The sequence below is a fragment of the Camelus bactrianus genome, chromosome 4 (assembly GCF_048773025.1).
Source record: "Camelus bactrianus isolate YW-2024 breed Bactrian camel chromosome 4, ASM4877302v1, whole genome shotgun sequence".
In the NCBI taxonomy this organism is placed as follows: domain Eukaryota; kingdom Metazoa; phylum Chordata; class Mammalia; order Artiodactyla; family Camelidae; genus Camelus; species Camelus bactrianus.
Genome location: NC_133542.1, coordinates 54794822 through 54814902, shown reverse-complemented (window position 1 = coordinate 54814902; position 20081 = coordinate 54794822). Strand labels below are relative to the sequence as shown.

The 20081-nt window shown below is 45.6% G+C and overlaps 1 long non-coding RNA gene across 2 annotated transcripts in view; it reads left to right on the top strand.

The window, feature by feature from the left end:
• LOC123612847 (uncharacterized) overlaps positions 1-20081 on the top strand; it is a 204745-nt gene that overhangs the window by 119900 nt on the left and 64764 nt on the right. The window contains exon 4 of one of the 2 annotated variants that reach the window (XR_012506492.1): positions 8544-8903. The exons of the other annotated variant lie outside the window; for it this stretch is intronic. This is a non-coding gene — a long non-coding RNA (uncharacterized LOC123612847). Of the gene's footprint in view, positions 1-8543; positions 8904-20081 lie in introns of those variants that run through there. 2 annotated transcript variants of the gene reach the window in all.

Genomic DNA, 20081 nt, shown 5'->3' with positions numbered 1-20081 from the left:
AGACTTAGATGGCTCAGTTACAAAACGCCTGTTCCGTGCCAGAAACTGTGCCACAGGCTCTCCGCAGTGGGGTTTTCTTTGATTTCCCCTGTAAACCCAGCAAAGTAGACAACAGCATTCCCATTTTGCAGGCGAGGAACTGATTTCGAGGGTCCTGAGATTCCTGATGGGACCTCTGTTCTAGAGGAGGCTCCACTCTTTAGATGAACAGCCTGCCCGATGCCAGGTCCAGAGTCTTTAGTAGGACAGCAGCTAGCCATGGGAACAAAGTGTAAGCGTGAATTTAATCAAGAGAGAGGAGAGCAAGCTGACAAAATGCACCCCCTTGCTCTGAGGTTGGGACTGTGGTCCCACTGTGCCCTGAGGCCATCTATACAGTTAGCTCCTGGAGAAAGCATGTATTGGAAGAAATAATCTATTGCTCCTTAAAATGAATGGCTGCTTTGGGCTATCACATTTATTAGCTGCTGTTCACCAGCTACTTCTAATCTGCCAGACCCCACACTGAGTACTTTGCAGACACCATCTCATGTAGTCCTTAGCCACCCTATGAGGTAGGTACTTTTATCCTCGTTTTTTTTTTTTTTTTGGTTTTTTTTTTGGTTTTTTTTTTTTTTTTTTTTTTGCTAATGAGGAAATTGAAGCTTGCTGAGGTGAAGTATGTTGGTCAAGGTCACACAGCTTGTGAGCGGTAGAACTCCAAGAAATCTACGCTCTTAACCACAGTGCTACTTTGCCTCTAGAATTAACGGGGGAAGAAAATTGAAAGAGAAGTCAGAGAGGCAAAGCTGAAGACTTGGAGACCTGGTGAGGGCCTTGGACCAACTGGAGCTTTGCGTCTTTCCCAATACCTCTTGTCCATCCATGGCCAGGTCCTTTAGGGTCCTTAGTGGGAAGGTACTAGGACGTGCTATGGTATGGTGCATATTTATGATAGAAAAATCATGGGTTTTAGATCCATACGATTGTTTCAGGTTCCATCAGCGCCACTCACAAGCTATGTGAGCTTAGGTAAGCTACACAACCTTTCTAAGCCCTGCGTTTATCATGGGCTCATTGGGCTGGCTCAGTGAGGAAAGCAGGTGTGAACGTGCCTAATACAGCCTTTGGCAAATATTTTAGTCAGGCTATGCTAGGCCGTGCCGAGGTAACAAATCCCCAATTATTTTTCATAGTGAAAACTCATTTCTCTATTCACATGAAGTCCCATCCTGGTCAGACAACACTCCTCATCCTGTAGCTCTGTCATCTGTCACCTCCATGTCAACCGGTAGGGAATAGAATACAAAAGGAGGCACCCCAGCTCCAGGTATGTTCACATCCGTTGGCCACACAAGCCCAAGCGATCGCAAAGAAAGCCAGGGGAGAGAGGGGAACATGTGGATGGATACTCAGTGCAGAGGGATGTTCCATGAGGTGACTGTTTCCTTCTCTCCTACTTCCAAATGTATTTTTCAGAGCTGAACTTTACACATGGGTCTAAAGCCATCAGTCAAAAAGCTCTTTGGTTCTAGGAAAGTGGATTCAACATCTTTCACAGCTTTTTTCTACATTGTACATGAGGAGAAAGTAGAAGTCAGTTATTCTGATCAGTTGACAAATTTTCACGGCAAAAATTCAGAATGAAATCGATAACAACACTACCTTTTAGGAAACTAATTAAGCAGGCTGAATGCCTCTTTAAAACAGAAGTACCTTAATCTGGTGTGTGCACATACATTTTGTTTTGTGTTGTATCAGAATCACTAGTAAAATTACCCTAGCAATTGTTTACTTGTGCATTCTTAATCTCACCTTGTTCCACAAGATTTGAAGCTGTACCTTAGAAATTACAAAATATGGCAACAGTTGGCTCTTCCTGCTTCCTGTTCCCACCCCTGCCCCCCCAGTTATTCTTCACCCTGGCACCTAGGAAATCCTATTTGTTTGTTTGTTTGTTTATTTATTTATTTTTATTGAAATAAAATTTCAATTGTAAAATTTAATTTACAATGTTGTGTTAGTTTCAGGTGTATAGCAAATGACTCACTTATACATATACATATATATATTCTTTTTCAGATTCTTTTCCATTGTAGGGTATTACAAGATATCAAATATAACTCCCTTGTTATACAGTAGGTCCTTGCTATTTATCTGTCTTATAGATAGTAGAGTGTATATGTTAACCCCCAACTCCTAATTTATTCCTCCCCCAACCCCTTTCCCCTTTGGTAACCATATTTTGTTTTCTATGTCTGTGAGTCTACTTCTGGTTTATAACTAAGTTCATTTGTATCATTTTCTTTTAGATTCCACATATAAGTGGTATCTTATTATATTTGTCTTTCTCTGTCTGACTTACTTCACTTAGTATTGTAATCTCTAGGTCTGTCCATGTTGCTGCACATGGCATTATTTTAGTCTTTTTTATGGCTGAGTAGTATTCCATTGTGTGTGTGTATGTGTGTGTGTATGTATGTATGTATATACCACATCTTCTTTATCCATTCATCCATTGGTGGACATTTAGGTTGCTTCCGTGTCTTGGCTATTGTAAATAGCACTGCTATGAACACTGGGGTGCATGCATCTTTTTGAGTTAGAGTTTTCTCTGGATATATGCCCAGAAGTGGGATTGCTGGGTCATATGGTAACTCTATTTTTAGTTTTTTAGAGAACCTCCACACTCTTCTAGGAGATCTTTTTAAATGCAAAGCTGATCAAGCCATGTCTACTTGAAAACAAAAAATTTCTGAGACTTTTCTCTGTCCCCTAAACCCTTAGCCTGGCAGCACAGTCTGACATCTCTGCCCTTCCAGACTGTGGTAGCTGTGCTTTGTGTCAATCTAGCTAAGCTGGAACTATGCTTCCCTGAGTTCCCTTCCCTGTATAATTCTGGGTTAAGGTTGGCCAAAGATAAATTTGCTGTAAGGGAGATGAAGGTGGGACTTATAATATTAGAAGATTTCTAGTGAAAAGCTATAAAACGGGAAGCCAAGAATACATCAGATGTTCACTACTAACATGTACAAAATGTGTACTATGTGCCAGGTGCTGGTCCAGAACCCTTACAGGTACTAACTTTTTTCTTCCTTGCATCGATCCATTGAGTTAAGTCCTATTGTTATTCCCATTTTACAGATGTAGAAATGAGATTAAACCCCTTGTCCAAGGTCACCCAGTCAGGACTTGGACTCATACTAGGTGACTGTAGCCATGCTCTTTATTATTGTTATAATTATATGCTACAGAAACTTCAGCTGAGCTTCTGGGAAATTTTAATTGTCTATGAAAGAGGCATAGAAAGAGATGATCTCCTTTTGCATGGATATGGTAACTACAATTTTCAGTCATCTCTTTACAAGCTTGGTGATTAAGCTGAACCCCACAGAGGACAGCACTGATAGAAACTCGAAAAAATGATGCATCCTCCATTGCTGCTTGTATATGCGAGTGCCTAACATTGTACTCTCAGTGAACTGGAGTTTTCCTTGGGAACAAAGGGTCCCGTTGGATGTGTCACGGCATGGTCAGGATGGCATGAGTTTTGCTGCAGTAACAAATAACACCCAAATCTCTTAAAACAAAAGAAGTTCATTCCTTGCTCATGTTCTGTGGCCATTGTGAGTTGGCTGTGGCTCTGCTCCAATGGCCATATGGCATACAGTCTTCACTTCGGTATCCAGAACATTGCTGGTCTCTGTAATAGAGGGAAAGAGCAAGGCAGAGTGTGTACTGGCTCTGAAAGACTCTGCTTGGAAGTAGCATGTTTTTTCTGCTCACATCTCATTGGCCAAAGCAAGATACATGACCATGGAAGAGTCCACAGGGTGAGTAAGTGTAATCCTCTTGCTGCAAGGGCTCCTCATCTGGGTGAGCAGTCAGTTTACTTTTTCCATAGGGCGTATGGTCAGAGGCTGGAGTGATTAAAACCCTCTAGAGATCATCTTTGGCCGCAGGTAACCGTTCACATTTTCCCCAGTGTACTGTACAAATATCTTTTTCTGCACCATGAAGTGAAAACAGAGAAGTTGACTTTGATTGTCTTATTAATTCTTTCAAGAACTGGGGCACTAGGCCACTGTTAGTTCAAGCCCAAATCCAGCTGGTAATAGAAAGGCAGGACTGGAATTGGAGATTTTAGTCTCCATACTCAAGGTTCTTTTGGCTCTAATAAGGGGTACTCTGAGTAGGTCAGCAAAATCTGTGAGCCCAGGCGCCAGAGCCCTGGCCCTTCAGCCCCACTGGCATCTGTACACCTCTTCTCCTGGCTTGAACTGGCCCACCGATGAGGGTGGCAGTGACCACAGGCTCAGTGATGACCACAGAGACTGTTGAGAACATACATGCTGCAGGCTGTAGTTTTGCTTCTTATTAAGGCTCTGGAGACAAGAACATGACAACATTTTGGCAGCTGGGACTATAGCCATGTGTGAGGAGAAAGTAATTTGCATGAGCAATGCAAAACCACCTGGTTTATTGCAACTGACTCTGAACAAGTTAAATGAATCAAATCCCGGTTGGATACCAGAGGAAGCTAACTTACACACACACACACACACGCACACATACACACACACAAACACACACACACACACACACATACACACACACACACACACAGAGTCCCTGCAGAAAAAAAAAATCTAAAAAACACAACCACCCAACATCTGTGTTTCACACAAATGAACTACTAAGGAACCTCTTGTCCTCTTGCTCTCTGTCCCCAGGCTTAATTTTCCTGGTGAGCTTATATAAATTCTCCTACCCTGGCAGCTTTATGGCTGGGCCTCCTCTTCCCAAGCCCACCCACCCCTCTATGGACACACTCAGGAAGGATGTGCGCCTTGGTGCAAAGGAGCCTGAGCAGTGGGAGCACTTGTCCTGTAACTGACAGTGAGAACTTCCCACCAGCCCACCAAATTGCAGAGTCCTGGGTCCCACTCTGGACATGTCACCCAACTCCCTGGCTGATTCTTCTGAACACTGAAGTTTCAAACCTTGGCCTTAGATTGTCAAACACTGCCTGTGAATCTGTCAGGCCTTCACAGCCCCTCAGCCTCCCAGGGTTCCTGCTCTCTCCTTGCCAGGCACGAAAGCGAAGATATATCCCAGCAAATGCATGTCTTGGCTGGAGAGGCCATCAGGCTGGGTTGCAGGCTGATGCAGGCTGGGAGAGACAGGCCTGCACACCAGAGTCCTGGAAAAGACAGAACATGGTGGGCAGAGGCCTAACGAGGGCCTTGTGGTGTAGGGAAGGCGCACTTAGCAGGAGACTGAAGACTTGATTTCAAGACTATGTTCAATTACTAATCTTGATAGTTTTGAATTTACTTAAGCTCTCACCCTTTGTTCATTCATTGAACAACCATTACGTTAAGTGCCTACCGTATGCCAATACTATGTTGGCTGCTGAGGGATGGAGCAGTATTAGCCAGCCTTCAAGATGGCCCACAATGATCCCTGTTTTCTGATAGTCACACTCTTGTGTGGCTCCCTTCCACAGAGACTAGAGCTGACCTGTGTGAATGATAGAATATTATAGAAATGACAGTCTGTGACTTCCATGCCAGGTCGTAAAAGACACAGTGATTTCTGCTTTGCTTCCTCTTGGAATTCTCACACTGCGGGAGGCCAGCTGCCATGTTGTGAGGATGCTCAAGCAGTGCTTGGAGAGGCCCAGGCGGGAAGGCACTGAGGCCTCCTACCAACACCATGCAAGCGAGCCATTTTGTAATAGATTCTTCAGCCCCAACCCAGCCTTCAGATAACTGCAGCCCATCTGACAGATAGACTGCAACATCTTGAAAGACTCCTATCCACCACCTATTAGAGCTGCTTCTGAATTCCTGACCCACAGAAACTGTGGATAATAAATGTTTAGTATTTTAAGCTACTGTTTTAGGGCACCTTGTTAAGCAGTAACAGAGAACTAATAAGGTAGTGTGAGCAGGACATACAAGATCCTTACTCTACTTTCATGGAGTTATAGTCTAGTGGGGTGGGGATGAGGAGGAAAGGTAGACAAAATAATTAAATCAAATGAAAAAGTAGAAGTTGTGTAAGTGCTGTGAAAGAAGTGAGCATGGTGTCAAGCTGAGATATGATGAGATATGGTGGGCCAGCGCCTTTAGATGGGGGTACAAGGGGGTGCCTCCCCAAGGAGCTGATACTTAGACACTGAAATGTAAAGGCTTCTAGAGGTACCAATCTACACCCAGATACAGAAGCCACCTGATGAATGACAGAGCCTCCTGGCCTGCCCTCGACAGCTCATCTCTGACTTTTTTTCATCATTCAAACTTTTCTATTTACAACCAAACTGAACAGTCTTCATGTGCTTCACTGTAGCACATACCACCTGTGCATTAGCATCATACCTCCTCCCTTTAAAACGTGCTTCATCCTTACTCGAGCTGTTGGCCACCCTCCAGTTTCTGGTCCAATCTACTCTTGTTACTCTCCTCCGTGTAGATGAAGTAGGCAAGCATCTTTTTTTTTCCTTTTCATTCATGGCTATGTTCCTGGAGATTCAGCTGACAGTTTCTGCTCACTGGCTCCTACTGAAGCCTGGTCTGGTCTGCAACTTGTAGTGTTGTTTATAATAAGGTAAAGAAATCAACTTCTACTTGTCTAAACCATGGTAGCAGGGGATCTCTTGATTGCACCATCTTAGCTGCTCCTCTCCTAAGTACAGGGGGGCCAGCACCATTATGTGGGGTCTTGGAGTTGTGGCTTTGGGTTGGCCCTTTATTCTAACAGCAGTGAGAGTCATTGGCGGGTTTTAAGCGGTAAAGCAAAATGATCTCATTTGTTCTTTAAAAAGTTCACTCTGGTAGTTCACTCTGGTTATTCCCTGGGTCTGTGCTCTCCAAGTCTCAGGTTTCTAATTTGTAAAACAGCAGTCTGAGATAAAATTTTCCACCCTGCTTATCCCCGCAAAAGATCTCCTTTCCAGGCTAAACATTCCAGTTCTTTAAACCATCCTTTGCACAGTTTGGTCTCTTCTCCAGCTTGGTTATTCTTGGTGGACTTTACATGTGTCACGTCCTCTGGAATCGGGGTACTTCCAACCCAGCTCAACACTCTACCCGTTGTCTGTCCAACCTGGGGTGGAGGAAGGCTGCCAGCCCCCTTGTGAGATCAGTTTTGACATATGTTAACTGTCATGGTTTCACTGCACCATCTTTTTGCTGCTACCCCTGGAGATGAATTGTGTGAAATCATTCCTTGCTACTCTGAGGCTGCTTCCCCTACCCTGCCCCCATCACGCATTCTCTCTATAGTTGACAATACAAGGGCAGAAAAGACCCATAGGACAGTTCCTCTGAGATGGTCTTGGGGCAAGAGCTGGCCTAATTGGGATTCCAGGCATCACCTCTGCAAGAGCGGCATGCTCTTTTAAAAAGGGGCTGCAGAAATGATCTTTGCATTTGAAACATTTGAATCTTAGTTCCAAAGAGAATCATCTGAGAATGATGTTGTGGATGGGTCTGAAGCCTGATGGGGTGTTCTCGTACAAAGGACCAGTTCTGCCTGGAGTTCAGATAAAAGATCACACTAGCTAATTTAGATAGGAATGATAACTTTCCAACTGGGGTAACAGATAAGTGCTTCCAGAAACAGCTTCTTTAGGCAATGAAGCCACAATTGGCTGCCTTCAGAGAGAAGGGGGAAATGGTAGAAGACAGAGAAGAATTTAGGTCAGCCAGAATGGGGCCCCCAAAAAAGTCAAGTTCAGAAATAATTTAACAGATAGGGATCCAAAGAATATGTGGTTTGCCTGACAAATGACATTCACTTTGAAAGTGAAAATGAAATTGGAGAAAGCAAAATTGCTGCATAATGGGTCCTGGAGATTGAAGAGAAATGACACCAGGGGAGAAAGGAGTTGTAAAGCCTTCCTAGTTAAGCCTGGAATTGGAATGAATGAATTTTGGCCCATAAAGGGTCAGGTGAAGAGCACACAGATAATGGCTTAGTCCCAAGCAGCTCCAAAACGATGGATGTTCATTAGCAGATGGTCTCCTGCACTTGACAAGCATGCCTGACCAGACTCATGCTGCCTCCTCTCAGACTGCTCATCCTGGAAAGGACTCTTTAACAGAACAAGACCACTTAATTCAACAGTTAAGCCAAGGAAAGATGGGAAAAGACTTTTACCCTGAATGTCAAGGGGCCGTGAAAGAGCGAGGTGGTGTGGGAGGGGGAAGAGATGCTGTACACTGAAACTGAAGAAGCACTGTGGGGCTGGCAGAACCTCATCCTGGCAAAATAACCATCCCTGGCCAGCTAGCAGAAGGCACTTAGACTGCTGCCTTGGGACATCTGGGCTTGATTCGTGGTCTAATGAACGGCTTCTCTGTGAGATTGTTAGACCAGACAGACACTTAATCTCTGGGAGACTCATTTTATCCACTCCCAGGACGAGCATGATCACATCTATCTACCCCATTCTACTTCACAGAAGTAAAGGTTTGCACAGTGCCTTCATCAACATTGACTTCTCATTTAACCCTCACCATCATTCAACAAGGGGCATCATTTACTCTATCTTACAGATGAAGAAACAGACCCAGCAACGTTGAATGACTTGTCCAAGGTGTGGACCTAAATGGAGGAAACAGGACCAGAACACAGATAATCCAGTTTCAAATACAGGGCTCCTTCTATGACCCCACAACCATCTATTGAACAAGAGAAAAAATTACAAGTGCTGCTACTGGGATGTAGTATGTTGTGGTAAGAGCATGGGTTTTGCAATAAACCAACTCAGTTTCAGATTCTAGCTTTGCCATTTTCTAGTGGTGTCACTTGAGCCCATGAGCCTTAGCATCTTTGTTTATAAAATGAGGATCAGAATATGAAAACGAATATATGTATGTTCCTATATGACTGAAGTATTGTGCTGTATACCAGAAATTGACACAACATTGTAAACTGACTATACTTTAATAAAAAATATATATACACATAAGTAGCATATAAAATGAGGACCAAAATAATGCCTTGGGCGTGAGATTATCACAGATTCAGTGGCCATAGGGTGCTTGGCGCATCACATAGCAAGTACTCAATGAATGGACACTTACTGTCATAGCCAGCCATGGGAACGTGTTGCTGCAAAGCTTGATGGGAGAGTGATTAGGAGAGATGGCTCTGAAGCCAGATGACATGGGTTTGATGAATTCTGGCTCTGGTACTTAGTGGATGAGTGACCTTAAGAAAGCTAACTTTTCTAAGGTTCATTTTCCTCATCTATAAAATGGGATAAATACTTGTCTCATATTGTTGTTGTGTGAGAATTACATGAGATACTTGAAGAATGCATGGCACCTTGTGAGTGTGCCACAATTATTCTCCATTACAGTGTTGTGTTGTGGCTGTTTATTAATGATTAGGAGGAAGAATTAGGACTTTATAAAAGTGAACAGTTCCAGAAAACCAGTACCCACATCCACATATGGTGACTCTAGGGTTATTGGGATTAAACATGGGGGTTATTGGGACCTGAGGAGTGTTTCTCTGTTTTCAGACCTGGAACCGTATTTGCATTTTGGCATCATCTTAATCTCAGTGGGTTTATTCTGTCTGTCATGCTCTGCAGTGAATACTATCTCATCACTGTCTATAATGACTGCTTGGGATTCTTACCATCATCTGTGGGTTCTCATTTTCAACTCAATCCATTAATTCATTCACTCGTTCTTTCCTTTCCTCATACATTTATTCATTTACCTAACCATCTATTTATCCTTCTATTCCACAAACACTTCTTGTGTCCCTCCTTAGTGTCAGGCTTTGTTTATTGGGTGAGTAGCAGGAATCAGACGTGGCCTCGTCATTCCAGAGCCCATAGCGTACTGGAGGATCTGAGACATGTGCATAAATCCCAAAGCACAAGGGAGGAAGAGGTGAGGGTCACTATGGCGAGATGGTTAAGTTGTCAGGGAGACAGAGCACACTGATGGAAACTCTTCAGTGGTGTTGATCAACAACGTGACCCTCCTGTTGGCTAAATACCAGAGATCATTTCTCAACTTCTATTCCTTTCTCTCTTCAAGACCCCAGAGGCCCCACCTCCCAGTCTGTTTCTTAGTAACAGTCTCTTTTCTGTCCCGGATGAAAGTGCCTCCTTGTTCAGGTTAAAGCTAACTGCTGCAGTCAGTCCATGGTGGCCCAGCTTTTCCTCACCCAGTCTCAGTGAGAGAAGGAAAAACACTAGACCAGGTTGTGGCCTAGTCACTCCCATGTCTGAGCCTCAGCTGGTTGGGCGATGGGACCATCTAGTGAGATGGAGCATTCAGGAGCAGAGTGGGTATGATGGAGAAAGAGACAGCACAGGGTCTGGAGTGTGCTGAGGGCCTGAGAGAAATCCAGGTGGTTTCCATGTATAGTTGGATATTTGGGTCTGAAGCTTAAGGGAGAAATTTTGGCTGGAGGTACTGATTTTGTGGGTCCTGATACAGGGACAGATAGAGTGGAAGCCATGTGAGCGTGTCCATGAACCAAGGAGAGGGTACAGAGTGAGACCAGAAGGGGATCCAGGACAAATCCCCCAGGAATATCAGAACTTAAAGAGTGGCCAAAGCTAAAGGATCCAGAGAAAGCTAACAGCCCAGATGAGAGAAAAACCCAAGATCAATGCTAGTTCAGAAGACAAAGAAGAGGATTCTAAGTAGAAGGATGTGGTCAACCTTGTCGAAAGCTTCAGATAAATCAACTAAGGTCAAGAACTGAAAGTTGACTGGGCTTGACAAATAGGAGGTAACTGTAGAGACAGTCATGGAAGAAAGAGACAGTTTGCTGAAACGTGCAGTATTTCAAGGAGATAATGATAAGATGCAAGAGCAGAGGGATTAACTTTGAAAAGACGTTTCCTTTCCTAAGGGATCACGAGAGAGGAAATAATAGCAGATGAAAATATAGTTAATTTTGGAGTTGACTGCGAAGGGATCTGGGGGAATTTGTATGTGGTGCCCTTTACTATGGGATGTAAGAGATGACTGGGGTAGAGTGAGAACAGATGTAATACAGGACTTGAGGAGAGGGGTGACGGTTTGGGTCAAGTTTGTGAAGAAAGGGAGAGGGGAAGGAATAAAAATTGAGTCAGATGGATGATTTTTCAAGGTCAAGGTTTTAGAGGTAGATGTTGGCTGATCATAAACATGAGTTCCTGGAATGGCAGAGAAGGATATGGAAATAGGGAAAGCAAGACCTTGGAAGATAAGATGCTTTTACAAATCTTGAGGGCATCTGAGATGGCAACTATGGGGTGGGAGGTGGAGAGTAAGGCTGTGAGCCAATGCCAACATTCAGCAAAAGCTGAGTGAGTATCTGCTTCATGCCAGGCACTGGGTGCCATGGTTCCCAGTAAACTCAGGGGATAAATTTGAATATAGTCAGTATGTAAGAGAGGTGGGGATAGGAGACATGGCATAGCCTACAGCCTCCACAATGTTATAATTGCAACTCCTGGAGACAGGAGGGTCTTTGAATAACATGGGTGTGGAAATTCCTATCAATGGCAGTAGGGGATTAGGAGAATACGAACCACCTGGGTGATGTGGGCTATGTGTTTTAACGGCATGGTGGTGATGATTGTGGGTAGATGATCAGCCTCCCCTGGAGAAGGCTGCAGAGAAGCAGATCGTCAGGGATACCACGTGCCCAGCCATGTGTTAACTGCTTGAATAAAGACAGCGTTTGGCCCTGCTCTGAGGGTCCCTGGAAACTTCTTGAGTGCCCATCTGTGCTGCCAGACCTTGATGGGTTTACTGTTTCTCTCTGCTCTGTTGGCTAAGCCCTGTTCACACAGGGATAATGAAGGTCTCATTTGCCTCCAACAATATGGTGCCTTTCTGTGTAATTTACATGTTTTCTTCTAGGCTCAGACACTAAGTAATGAAGCAACAAATTCTGGTGCAAGGTCTTGCTACTGATACATGGAAACCCAGACTCTATACCTTTATTCTTCTGTGGTATCTTCTAGCAAAGGTCTGAAGCCTGGAAAGATGTCACTCAATCCTGGTCTTGGCAGGCACCCGTCAAAGAAAGAACTTGGACTTCTTAGGATGAGTGCTAAGTGCTAGCTTTATGTCACTGTCACCTCCTGAAATTCAGCGGCCATCAGTAGATTTATAAATACTTCCCTAAGCTTGGATTTCGTTTCCAATTTGTAAGAACATTAATGACCACTTATTGAGCACTTATGAGTCAACCACTGTGCTAAGGATTTATGTGAACTATTTTTTTTTTAATCTGCACAGCAACCAATGAAATAGGTGCTTTTTAATTTTTTTTAAAAGGAGGTAAGTGAGGCTTAGGGAAAATTAGTTGTCCATGGACATAGCTCCTGATGGAGACAGCACCCAGACCCTGCGCTTTTAGCTGCTGCCACACCACTTCCTTGGGTCTTTTAGTCCCCCCACCATTTGGCATCAGTGTATTAATAGTGTTTCAGATCTAACACATTTGTTCACTTGGCAATCTTTCACTGAATACCAAATCTGTTCTACCCCGTGGGAAGTCGTGACCCCAAGGAGTTGAGGATTGCTGGAGAGTAGAATAAGGCAAAGAGGAGAGGTCTCTGATGCTAGGGATGGGGACAGGAGCCAGCTCACAAAGGGCTCTGTTTGGCCACATTCAAGAGTTTGGACTTTATCTTGCAGGTGTTGGGGAGACATTGGAGGATTTCAAGTAATGGAGTGAACATTATGCAAACAAATACTCACCGCCTAGGTCCCGCATGTCAGATATTCAGGAGGGCGATGGTGTAGGGAATAGGCTGAAGCAATCGGGTGCCTGGAATTCAAGGACTCTCAGAGTAAGTGCTTCCTTAAATTTTGTGCCAAGGTGCTGGCCAGCCTCACCCTGGTCCAGGCCCTGGAGTGTGCTATCAGGGAGTGAAGGATGAGTTCAAGTCAAATCTCCACCCTTAAAGCATGATGAACTATGGGGAGGAGAAGCGGACTAGACCAAAGTGCAATTAACCACCTATCCAGGGCACCGAGTGCAGGAATGACTTGAGGAGTATTAGACACACATTAGAACAGTGTTCCTGTTGGAGGAGGTGAGTCCTGACTACGTCCGTGTCCTACCACCACTCCAGTTGCACTCAGCATCCAACATTCCTAACAGCATCTTGCAAGTCTTCTCCTGTGAGTGGTGGGAGTTAACTAATTCCATTTGCTTTTTCCTGTCGGCTAGGTTCCAGCCTCTGGAGCACCAGGCCTAGAGACTGGTTCTGGAAATTCCTACAGTATAGGTTCATCTTCGGTCACCAAGACCCAGGATTCAAAGTCAAGCTAGATAAGCACTCACGTGCCTGGGATGGGAGTAGGAAGGCAGAGCAGCCGCTGTATTTCTCTAAGTTTCAGAATCCACGGTGGGGCTCCTTCAGATCTTCGCATTCTTTTGACTCAGACTCTGTGAGTTCAATATCTAGTTCATTGTTCTTTAGGAATTACAATCAGGTTTGCCCTAAATAAAGAGCAGCTGTCATTCTGGACCACTTCTGCCCCCCACGTCTTCAACTCCAATAATCCCTGATGGTTCAGCCGTGTGTTATTAATATGTATTGGGGATTGAATGGCTAAAGCACAAAACGACATTGAGTTCTTAGAGGTGACTGTTGGCACCATAAGAGAACAGCTGGAGAGTAAAACTGAAATATAGTTCATGCAGATCCCACTTTCTAAAGGCGGAAGCAGAGAGATGGAGAATGTTCTGGCATTACTGGCCCTGAGGAGACCTTACGGCCAGTTCAGTGGGGACACTGGGAGAATGTTCACCCGTTCTGGGACACCAAATCCAGTGGGGTTGGGGTTCTCTTAGGGAGGGAGAAGACATCAGGTTTAAGTTTTTATCGTCAACTAGATGATGGAAGGCAGCCCAGTTCAGTGGGGAGGACACTGGTCTGGGAGACGAGGGACTTGATTCAAGTCTAACTCTCCTACCATCCCAGGGCAAGTAAACTTGGCGTCCCTGGATCTTTCTTTGCTTCAGAATGGCTAGATGATCACTCGTGTTGATTCCAGCTCATAGATTCCCATTCTGTGAATGCCCAGGCAGAAAGAACACATCACCCCATCTGGCTCCCTCCCGCCTTCTAGAGAATGACGTGTGGAGCTGTAGCTCTTCAGGGACAGATGGTGGGCAGGTATCTGTCTCCACATTTGGTGTGATGTAAGAGGAGGAGGGAAAGAAAATAACCACATCTGAGCCAACTTATCCAGGCAGGCTGGCTCCTCACCCAGCCTCCCTTACCCACTGTTTAATTTGTGTGGTTTGTCACAGGACCCCTCAGCGTCTGGTCTCTGACCTACCCCCCTCAATCCAATTGGCTGTTTCCAGAATGATTCCCCAGGGAAACCTACCTGTCTGAGGACTCTCTGCTTTTGATCATGTTTTCAACGGATGCTCTCACGGTCCTCAGTCCTAGAGGTCTTCATTGAAGCCAACCAAGCGTGTAACCCTTCAAAAGCAACGTTGCCACATCTAAGATATTTAACACTGGAAATCCTCTCTCTGGGCACAGCTTCTGTCTTTCCACTTGACTCTGAGTCTGGAGTGTAGAGTGATAAAAAAAAAAAACCCGGGGCTTTGCAGCACAGTAGAGACGTGGGGCCCTGGGCAGTGGATACCTCCCAGAGCCTCTGTTTTCTTATTAGTACAAAGAAGGTAAGCGCATACACCTGGCGCGTGGATGAGAGCATTAAAAAGGGGATGTATGAGAAACAGCCAAGGTCTTTGAAGGAACATGTGAGTCCCTTCCCTTTCCCCTTGTAGCGGCCACTTAGCTGAGTCCCCGACATCTATCCCATCCTAGATGGTAAGGCAATCACGAGGATTCTTACCTTCTGCTGTGCTGGGTTTAACCGTGAGCAAGGGACCTGGTTCTGGCTGATGAGACATGAGAGGAAGTCTGTTGGGAAGGCTTTGGGGAAAGGGTTTCCTTTCTCCTAATAAGAGACATAAGAAAGAGACAGTCCCTGTTTTCCTCTGGGTGAGGTACTCTTTGAAGGTGACCTCTCTAATTCCTGCAGCCACTTTGCTGCCAGCCAGAGGGTGAAGCCGACATGTATAATGAAGGGCAGAGCCCCTGGGTTGTAAGAGGAGCCGTGAGACCCCTCACGCCCCCATCCGGTGACGCCCTGCCCACGACTTTTTGTCAGCGGGTTAACTCACCTATTCCCTTGTCATTTAAACTAATTTGATTTAGGGTTTTTCTGTTCCCTTCAGCTGAGGGCATCCAAATTGCTGAGCCTCTCGCTATGGGCTCCTGCTCTTAATCACCAGTCCTCTGCGTCCCCCTGGTCCATTTCAACTTCCTCCTACCAGGCCCCTTGCTTTATGGCCCAATGGGGCTCCCGAGCCAGCTTTTCCAGGAGTATGGCCCTTCCTGCCAACCCTTATGCATTGACATCTGGCTGTTACTACCTGAACAAGTCCTGGGGGTGGTCTTTCGCCCCCAGTCTCCAAGCCTGCAAAGCATCGCTAGAGAAAGATAGAATTGTGTCCGGTAGCCATATTATGTATTAATATTATAATACTATATTACATCATTATATTATCATATCACAATATATTATTATATTTATATAATTAATAAGGTATATAATTCATAATATATTATTATATTATAAGCCCAGGCGTGCTTTATTCCCGGGGCCTTAGCTGCTCATTTAGATGCCTTGCTATTTCCACCTCCACATAATTACTCATGCTGTCCCTGCCAGCTGACACACCCTCTCCTCTCTCTCCCCTGGAGCAAGCGTTCTCATCCTTCCAGGCCAATCCCAGATCCCTACAGTGAGAGGCAAATGAGACCTCCTTGGCACCCCTGTAATGCGATTTCTCTCTTCAAATCCAGGTCAATGTCTTAATATAGACTTTTGTCCATTTCCTTTATATTCCCTAGTAGGCCCTGATCTCCTTAGACAAGCTTTGTTTAATATGAAGGGCCACGCCAATATACAATTAAGAAAGAAACAAAGGCTAAAGACCAAGGGTGCAGGTCTCAAATCAGCCAGACTCCAGTGTGAAGGTGAGCCGTGCAACTTACTAAGTAAGAGAAATAGGAAAAATTATTCAACTCTGTGCCACAATTTTTATCTGAAGAGGGAACTAAGACACCTACGTAAGGCAATTTGGAGGAATATATTGGATGATTATATAAACATGCTGGAGACATAGTAGGCCCTCAATATTACTTCTTTTCCTTCTTTTCACTGTAAGTCAGAGACAATATGTCCTGGTTTTGTTAGCCAAATGTGTGTGTGTGTGTGTGTGTGTGCGTGTGTGCGTGCACACAAGTTCTTTTTCCTTTGACATCAAGTAATCTGTAATACTATAAAACTAAGTTCATTCTGGCAACATTCAAATAAGAATAAAATGCTTCTCTCCCTTTCGCCCACCATATGGAGGTGGACATAAACTCGATATTCAGTACACACAGCCTGCTGGCCAGCTCTGTGCTGCATGAAATGATATATAGATCAACTGGATATGGAACTAGTCCTCTGCCCTAAGATTCCTCATCATGGTTCTTTGAACATGGGAGGCACTCCTAGACAGTAAATGCTTCTGCACAGTCGATGGCCTCACTCAGATGTTTACATTTTCTTCCCAACAGATAAAAGCAGTCCTTCCTGTTACGGTACTTGAGTGGTTCTTAACCTTTCATGGGAATAGTAATGAGTTGGGGCTGATATATGGGCAGATTCCTAGCTTTACCCTTAGAGACTCAGCTTGGTGGGCATAGGTGTAACCCAGGACCCTGCATCTTTGACAAGCACCCAGTGTAATCCTTATTTAGATGAGAAACACTGGATGCTGGGTTACAAACAGTGGCAGGGAAGCTGATTCTCAAAGGAGTGGGCGCACAGTGACATCCCAGGCAAGTGTGATGATAACCCAGGCCATTCCCTGGATCTCAATAGATGGACCTCCAAGTCTTACAAGTAACATGGGAACCAGGTGTCTTATGCCAGAAGGAGATTCCAAAGGAAATGGGTTAAAATTAATAAGGAAGAGCTTTGGCACTGGCCCAAGAAACAGGATTAGCTAAACCTCTAGATCTATTCTGAGATGAGCAGGTCAGCTTGGTGGGGAAGAAGATCTCAACCACCAAGGTTTGTAACCATTAAGAATGGGGACTATGGAAACCTGACAATTTTCTATTTTAAATAAGATGTTTATTTGTTCATTTCCTTTTTGACCTCTTTTATTATTTTGTATATTTCCTGTTGAAAATTTCAACCTAATTTGGGAGAATAGCCCTAGAGACGTCAGTTCCTGGAGAGGCGGGAATTAAATGATGGCCACCCTTCTTTATGGCCCAGGCACTTTATACACATTATCTCTAATTTGCACAAACATATGCTTAAGTATGGGTTAGTAGTCCATGTGTTTTCTTTCGGATGAGGATTGGAGGTTTCAGAGAGGTTAAGCAATTTGCCTAGGACCACACAGCAAAGAAGACGGAACTGATGTGCACAGGATGAGCCCTTTTTACCAGAAGTTCTCTTGAGGCCTCCGCATGCTTGCTCGCTGGAGTATTTTATCCTTCAGTGGCCAGGAAAAGACCTGGTAGGACCCACCACTCTAGCCTTGCCAGACACCTGGCGGAGAAAGGGATTTCTGAAGCAGGAGAAAGCCCAGGAAGGTCGCTCAGTTCCTGTGCCTGCTGCTTCCCAGCCGGGGATGACAGTTAATCTGGAAAATCAATTCCACTCCTACTCCCGCCGCAGACACTCCCCAGGGCAGGCCATGGCTCCTCTCACTGCTGTTAAACAGCACAGGAAGTGGTTGCCAGCATGGGGAGGTCGGGGCAGCTGTGTGCGGGGCCTGGGGTCGTCCACAGAGCCCTCGCTGTGGGGGTCCACGGTGGTGCCTTCAGCCTCGGGGGCCGACGGGGATGGGTGACTCTGGCCCCTTCCACCTGAGAAGGCGCAGGATCAGCTCACCTGGGCAACCTCTGCCCTCTAACAGCCCAGGCGCGGGCTCCTTGGGCTTTGTGGCAAAGCTGTCCTTCTCTGGATACTTTCTGGACCGCGGCTCTGGGATTTCTGAGACCTCTCCGAGAGTGGACAAGGCTGACCCATGGGTGATGGCCCAGCCGGGACCAGGGGCCTCTGCGTGTGGCTGAGTGGCTTCTGACGTCTCATATTCGTGTTTTCTCAAGGCCACAATTATACCACGTGGTTCCAAGAAGAGAGGCCCATGCCAGATTATGCTAGAACCTTCTCCTACATTCCAGAAGGCAGGCAGGAAGTATCACTTTTCAAAAGAACTAGTTCTGCTTCATGAAAAATGAGATAGGAAGCCAGTGGCCTACTCCAATGAGATGAGTTGCAAAGTGCAACTTACGGCACCAGGTGTTCATCTTAAAGCATTTCGCTGACAAGATCACAGCTCTGGGGGAAATGATTGTCCCCATTTCACAGAAGAGAGAACTGACGTTCAGAGACTTTGATAAGGATTGACCCGGTAAATGGCAAATTCAAATGCAAGTCTTCTAACTACAGATGTCTGCTTGTCACAATTCCCCTCTGCTCTGTGGTTCTGGGTATCTGAGACTGAGAATCCTCTCTCTGGAGGACGCTGTCTGCACGAGGTAGGGGTGATTATGATAATAGTAGTGTGTATATCAGAGGGCGGCAAGGAGTCACAGAGACAACAGGTGTGAATGCACCTTGTAAAGCAGCAGCGCGATGCGATGCAAGGCAGTGGTATGTTAACATGATTCAGACTCCTGCCACCTCATCTCCTCCTGCAACTTTATCCTCAGAGTGACTTTCTTCCTTACGCAGCTTTATCACCTGAGTGGAGAGAATGAAGGCGGGCGTACAGGGACTGTGCGGCGGGGGTTAGTCTCACGCCTTCATGGATGAGCAAGCGGAGGAGGCTCAGCGAAATGACTTTCCTGAGCGAGTAAACCCAGGGCTGGGCAGAGCCAGGATTCTCCTGGGCTCCTGCTGTGACCCACACAGAGTCCCAGGATAGCAGGGGATGAAACCTGGACTCTGGGACACGGAGTTCTCCCCCCAGGTGAGCCCCTCTCACCACTCCACTGCACCTCGCTGTGTGGGTGACCTGAGGGCCTCTCACACTCAGTGTTCTGGAGAGAAAGCCCCGTGCACATCGCAAGTGTAGTCACGTCTCACTTTTACCTATCACCGCCTCCCCAGTGGCTCTAGGGCATTGAGAGTAGAACCGTTCTTACCATCTGAGACCCAGGAATGGGGTTGACTGAGGATTGTTTTCCTGGATTGGCAGAGTGGAGGCTGCCAAATGTCTTCACAAGTGGATGGGCAGCTGGGAGTAGCTGATGGAACCCTGGCGCCATGTCTGCCCAAGTCCATGGTGAGAAGGATGGTTTCTTTGAGCCCAGGGATTCATCTGCGGATCTCAGCCATCCTAGAGGGAAAATCCACACAGTCTTTCCCTTCTAAGAATCCAGAATGGTGGAGGGAATTGGGCACTGCACTCAAAGCTAGAAAATTTGGATTTTAGGATTGAGTGAAGTTTCTGGAGAGAGGTTGCATGTGGTTGAATCCCAGTTCCGCCATTTCATAAATGTGCGATCTTGGGCAACTCACTTGATTTCTCTGAGCCTCAGTTTTTTTTTTTTTTTGTCTGAAAAATGGATATTGATTGGTTCATTCAAAACATTTACTCTAAGCAGTGAGCAAGCACCGTTCTAGACAAGGGTGGGGAGATACAGCGGTGAATGAGTTAGAGGAGGTCTTAGGGGCTGATGATAACTCAGGGGCCAACATGACAGTGAAGGAAGTGAATGGCTAATAAAGAATGATACAGGAAATAGGACATTTGAATGAGATCAGAATGGCAAGAATGAGCCAGCTATGCCCAAACCTGAAGCTGGGCAGTGAGAGAGGAGGAGGGCTTCAAGTGGACGGGACAGTCCGGGAAGGGGTACATGTTTGATAAGCTCTGGGTGCCAGAGGTCTGAAAGGTGCCCAGTGTGGATGAGAGAAGCAAGAAATGGGGACAGTGGTTGAGGAGGTCAGAAAGCTGGCGGGGCCAGATGGGTCTCGCAGGCTGTGGTAAGGAACTTACATTTCATCACCGTG